Genomic DNA, 6374 nt, shown 5'->3' on the forward strand with positions numbered 1-6374 from the left:
TTTTAACTGACTCTGGGGTTCTTTGCTCTAATGGTTTAATTAATATAACGGGCAGATGATTGGGAATGCCAGAGACAGCGATGTATGCCATTCTCCCCACCCCGTTTTACATCGAACAGCAGGCTAGTGAGCCTCCTGCTTATAATTAGGGAGCTAACGTGTGAATTGCCGAAACGAAAATAGAAAATGATCTGAAAATATCCTGCCTCAGAATTTATTTTCCTAGTTTAAAGGAATTTGTTTTGAAGTTTACTTCCATAGTCTCTTACTTTAATTTTAGTTTAAACTATGTATCATTAATCATCCTGTAGTTGTTACTCCAGGGGTTAATTCCATTGTAATTTACAGTGTAGAAACAGATGATTTTGCCCAACACTTCTACTGTTTAGTTTTGCCTCCTAAATCTTTCTTCATCTCGGTCTTGGTTTTTGTTTGTAATGTAAAAAAACTGTAGAAATGAAATGTTGTTCAAACCTAGGTTTGAATGACAATAAATAGCATTTCATTCCATTCCATCACAAGATTCTTACCAAGTTTCTGCTATTTAATCCTCCATTTCATGTGTTGCAATTTCTCTCTGCTCCTCGAGGTATTCTTGTGTGTGTTCAGATTCAATTTGAGCAATAGGGTGCAATAAGATCTGCACAAAATCATCGACTGGAGGCAAGAGAGGGAGACCATTTGGCCCATCTTGTTTTACACGTTGTGCACAAACCGTGCTTTCCCAACCATCAATGTGTCCAATGGGGGCCATGTACAAATCCAGTGATCCTGATGGGTCGGCACGGTGGCGCAGCGGTAGAGTTGCTGCCTCTCAGCGCCAGAGACCCGGGTTCGACCCTGACCATGGATACTGCCTGTACGGAGTTTGTATGTTCTCCCTGTGACGTACCCTGTGGGTGCTCCGGTTTCATCCCACACTCCAAAGAATTGCAAGTTTGCAGGTTAATTATTCCAGTGATGTAGCATAGTGTAATGCCCCCTGTCCCACTTAGGAAACCTGAACGGGAACCTCTGGAGACTTTGCCCCCCGCCCAAGGTTTCCGTGCGGTTCCCGGAAGTTTTTGTCAGTCTCCCTACCTGCTTCCACTACCTGCAACCTCCGGCAACCACCTGCAACCTCCGGGAACCGCACGGAAACCTTGGGTGGGGCGCAAAGTCTCCAGAGGTTTCCGTTCAGGTTTCCTAAGTGGGACAGGGGCATAAGTGTGCGGGATGATCGATGGTTGGCATGGACTCGGTGGGCCAAAGGGCACTGTTTCCACACTGTATGCATTTCACTGTACCTCAGTATATATGACAGATAAAGTACATACATACATACATACATACATACATCGAAAGTATAGTAGATGCTTTATTTTTAAAGGCAATCGTCTAGGAGTCAGCAAGGGCTCCCTGGAGAATATTCATATCTCAGAGTTACAAGATAGTGGGTTCAAATCTCTCTCCAGACTCTTCAGCACTTAATCCCCAGACCAGCGCTGTGGTGTGGTACTGAGGGAACGCTGCTTTGTTGAAGGCGCTGTCTTGCAGAAGATAATTTAAACTGAGACTCAGCCTGGCCTTTGGAATGAAAGGAAAAGATCCGATGACATTGGTCGGGACGAGCCCCCTGCTACCCAGCACAATACTGGCCTTGAATTGAACCTAACTATGTTCAGCTTATCATGTGATTTATTGACAATGACCTGATTGCCACATACCCTGCACTGCCACAGACTAACCTTCAAAAGGTATATCATGTGGCTCTGAAGAAGGGTCTCGACCCGTAACATAGAAACATAGAAACATAGAAAATAGGTGCAGGAGTAGGCCATTCGGCCCTTTGAGCCTGCACCGCCATTCAATATGATCATGGCTGATCATCCAACTCAGTATCCCGTACCTGCCTTCTCTCCATACCCCCTGATCCCTTTAGCCACAAGGGCCACATCTAACTACCTCTTAAATATAGCCAATGAACTGGCCTCAACTACCTTCTGCGGGAGAGAATTCCACAGATTCACCACTCTCTGTGTGAAAAATGTTTTCCTCATCTCGGTCCTAAAAGATTTCCCCCTTATCCTTAAACTGTGACCCCCTTGTTCTGGACTTCCCCAACATCGGGAATAATCTTCCTGCATCTAGCCTGTCCAACCCCTTAAGGTCCAACCCCGTAACGTGACCTATTCCTTCGCTCCACAGATGCTGCCTCACCCGCTGAGTTTCTCCAGCATTTTTGTCTACCTGTCATTTACCAGGAAACACTGTGGCTCGTCCCGAGCTTGAGAAACGCTTCACTGTGTGAAGTTTAGCTGTGTGAAGATTCACTCTGTTGCATACTTTGCTGAAGGACAACTTCTCTGACATCCATCCATGGAGCTTTTACCCCTCGTCCTGCTGTCACGCTTTCATTTGGCATTTTCCGTCTTCACACGGTTTTTGAGTCTCACTCTTGGTTGCTCCTTTCAAGACTGAAGAGCTCAAGTGTTTGGTTTCCCCTAGACTGTCATCAGTTGTCATCAAGGACGGGCAGATACGTGCTTCTAACTGAAGTACAATTTAACCAGGGATCACTCTGTCTGCTGAGAGGGTTGTGGCGTACACAGCACAAGCTTAGTACTGGTGCAACAGGCATCCAAACCAAGATTGATTAGGGGGATGCTGAGGGCTTGAGTAACTCTCTCTCTCTCTCTCTCTCTCTCTCTCCCCTCTCCCCCTCTCCCCCTCTCCCCTCTCCCCTCTCCCCCTCTCCCCCCTCTCCTCCCCTCTCCCCCCCTCTCCTCCCCTCTCCTCCCCTCCCCGCTCCTCTCCTCACCTCTCCTCCACCTCTCCCTCCCCTCTACTCCCCTTCTCCCCTCTCCTCTCCTCTCCTCTCCTCTCCTCTCCTCTCCTCTCCTCTCCTCTCTTCTCCTCTCTCTCCTCTCCTCTCTCTGTCTCCTTCTCTCTCTCTCTCCCCTCCTCCAATTGCATTATCTACTTTTGTCCCTCTCTCCTCTCTCTCTCTCTCTCTCCTCTCTCCTCTCTCCTCTCTCTCTCTCCTCTCCTCTCTCCTCTCCTCTCTCCACTCCCCTCCCCTCTCCCCTCTCTCTCTCCTCTCTCTCTCTCCTCTCTCTCCGCTCTCTCTCTACTCTCTTTCTCCCCTCTCGCTCCCCTCTCTCCTTCTCTCTCTCCCCTCTCTTCATTCCTCCTGTTGTGGAGGAAGGCAGGTGGGGCATGAACATAGCCGAAAATGGGTCTCCCTCGAATCTTTACTGCCTCATTGCGGCTGGCTGTACTAGACTTTACTTTAGCCTTTAGACTTTAGAGATACAGCATGGAAACAACCCTTTGGACCACCGACTCCACAATGACCAGTACACTTGCCCAATCCCACACATTAGGGCCAATTTACAATCTTACCGAAGCCCAATAACCTACAAACCTGGACGTCTTTTGGAATGTGGGAGGAAACGGAGCACCAGGAGAAAACCCACGTGGTCACAGGGAGAACATACAAACTCCGTACAGACAGCACCCATAGTCAGGATTGAACCTGTGTCTCTAGCACTGTAAGGCAGCATCTCCATCACTGTGCTGCCTAAGATTGGAACGCTGTATACAGGATAGAAACATAGAAAATAGGTGCAGGAGTAGGCCATTCGGCCCTTCGAGCCTGCACCTCCATTCAATATGATCATGGCTGATCATCCAAATCAGTATCCTGTACCTGCCTTCTCTCCATACCCCCTGATCCCTTTAGCCACAAGGGCCACATCTAACTCCCTCTTAAATATAGCCAACAAACTGGCCTCAACTACCTTCTGTGGCAGAGAATTCCACAGATTCACCGCTCTCTGTGTAAAAAATGAGTTTTTCTCATCTCGGTCCTAAAAGATTTCCCCCTTATCCTTAAACTGTGACCCCTTGTTCTGGACTTCCCCAACATCGGAAACAATCTTCCTGCATCTAGCCTGTCCAACCCCTATTTTGGGATCAAGGATAAGGATTTGGTCTGCGAAGGACTAATTTGTCCTTTGACCTTGACCCAGGTCATGGATCATCAAGTACCTCAGTGTCCACTTTCCCTCCAACATTTGCCATCCTTTAGCTGCTGTAACAGTGACTTCAACCGCATTTCATGGACTGAGAAACACTCCGAGATATACTGAGGTGGTCCTATTTAATTGTGAGCGTCTCTTTCATGTGAAAATGTCTTCTCCATCCTTCTTACTCATCCCCTTTGTGACCTCCTCCAAACGGATCTCCTTCCAATTGACTGGAGGCTCGGAGGCAGGGAAGGGCACCTGATAGATACTCTCAAAACGAGGGAAGTTCTCAAGGTGATGAAGAGCAAACAATTGCTTCGGAGTCAGTGGGAAAAGGGGGGCAAAGGAGCATCAAATCAGTGTAGCCACAATTAGAATTCAGGGAGAGAGAGAAAGAGAGAGAGCGAGAAAGAGAGAGAGAAAGATATGGGTGGTGGGATAATTACATTTATGATTACAGAGAGGAAGATTGCAAATTGAAATTTCAGCCAAGAATAAGCAGGCTGCCTGCTTGAGTAGATTACACAATAGACATGTTCAGACTTATCTGCTCTTGCAATGACATACTCTACATAAATCATTGGAGTGCTAATGCAGTTGTCATCATATCATTTATTGAAACCTAGATGGCAATTATTATGGAGTTTTGAAGCAGAAACACCAGGATATGAATTGGAAAATGCTTGCGTTTATGCAACGTTTTTCTATTTTAAATCTTTCAGAGATACCTTACAATGAATTACGTGAGTGGTCGCTCTGCAGACAATCCTGTCGGAAACAGTAATGGGGCGAATGGCCATTGAATCTGTTCTTCTTGAGCTGTAATGGCGACCAGCCAAAATCACGGACTACAGCTAAAATGTGCCGCACTGGTTCAAGAAGGGAAGGTTTTATTTCCACATTGCCTTGGGATTTCAGCCGTCCATGGAACTTGCTTTTACTGTCTCCTCCAAACACCAGCGTGCGGCTGATGGAGAGCTCCCTCCGTGTTTTAGCGTCAGCCCAGGTTATGCAGCCGAGCCATTACATTGCCTCAGGGAACGTTGAGAACTGAGCCACATTGACAGTGCGTGTAAATGGAGGTCACTGTAGGACTAGCAGCCAGCGACTCGGCTTGTACACGCTAGAATTTAGAAGATTGAGGGGGGATCTTATAGAAACTTACAAAATTCTTAAGGGGTTGGGCAGGCTAGATGCAGGAAGATTATTCCCGATGTTGGGGAAGTCCAGAACTAGGGGTCACAGTTTAAGGATAAGAGGGAAGTCTTTTAGGACCGAGATGAGAAAATCATTTTTCACACAGAGAGTGGTGAATCTGTGGAATTCACTGCCACAGAAGGTAGTTGAGGCCAGTTCATTGGCTGGATTTAAGAGGGAGTTAGATGTGGCCCTTGTGGCTAAAGGTATCAGGGGGTATGGAGAGAAGGCAGGGATGGGATACTGAGTTGGATGATCAGCCATGATCATATCGAATGGCGGTGCAGGCTCGAAGGGCCGAATGGCCTCTACTCCTGCACCTATTTTCTATGTTTCTATGTTTTCTATGAGTGGGATAAAGTGGAAAAGAATATGAAGGGGGAAATTTGCCTTTGATTGGGAGTGGAGGACTTGTTAATTAAGATCGAAAACGTGAATGGTTTCTACCCATTTCCCCAGGCTGTTTCTTCAGATTCAGATTCAGATTCAATTTTAATTGTCATTGTCAGTGTACAGTACAGAGACAACGAAATGCATTCTTCGCAACTTGTTCGAGGAAGGATGCCTTATCCTTGCTGGTCTTGCACTATTAATCACATCGTTGCAGCAATGCTTCTTCCCCCCCCCCCCCAGCAACTCTGAGCGCAGTGCTTGCCGCGGTGGAAACTGGCCTGCCAATTATTATGAGGGAGTTGTTTTGTGCCCACAGAGACCGATGACATAACTCATTACCAGCTGGGCCTGTGTCAACAGACACTGATGACATAACTCACCACCACCATCACCTCCAGAGCCCTGGAACAACCTGCAAGAAGGGAGGGTTTTTTTTTTTTTCGACAGCCAAAGACTTCAAATGTTTCCGAGCTGACAGCAGGCAATTTGCCCAGCAATAACACTGTTCTCTCCCACGTGACCAAGACACAGTGAGAACCATCATCTGTAAACAGCAGAGGAGTGCACAAAATCCCCCAACAGCCCACCTGGGTAGTCTCCTTAAAGGGCCCGCCCCATTTTCACAACCCAATTCACGACCTTTTCTACGCGTGGACATTTTTCATCAGGCTAGAAAAAACGCCCCGACCTACTTGATGCCACGAGTACCTACGACAAGCATCACGACCTACTACGACCTACTTACGACCTCGTGACGACTGTGCTGCGAGTATG

The sequence above is a fragment of the Leucoraja erinacea genome, chromosome 26 (assembly GCF_028641065.1).
Source record: "Leucoraja erinacea ecotype New England chromosome 26, Leri_hhj_1, whole genome shotgun sequence".
NCBI classification, from domain to species: Eukaryota; Metazoa; Chordata; class Chondrichthyes; order Rajiformes; family Rajidae; genus Leucoraja; species Leucoraja erinaceus.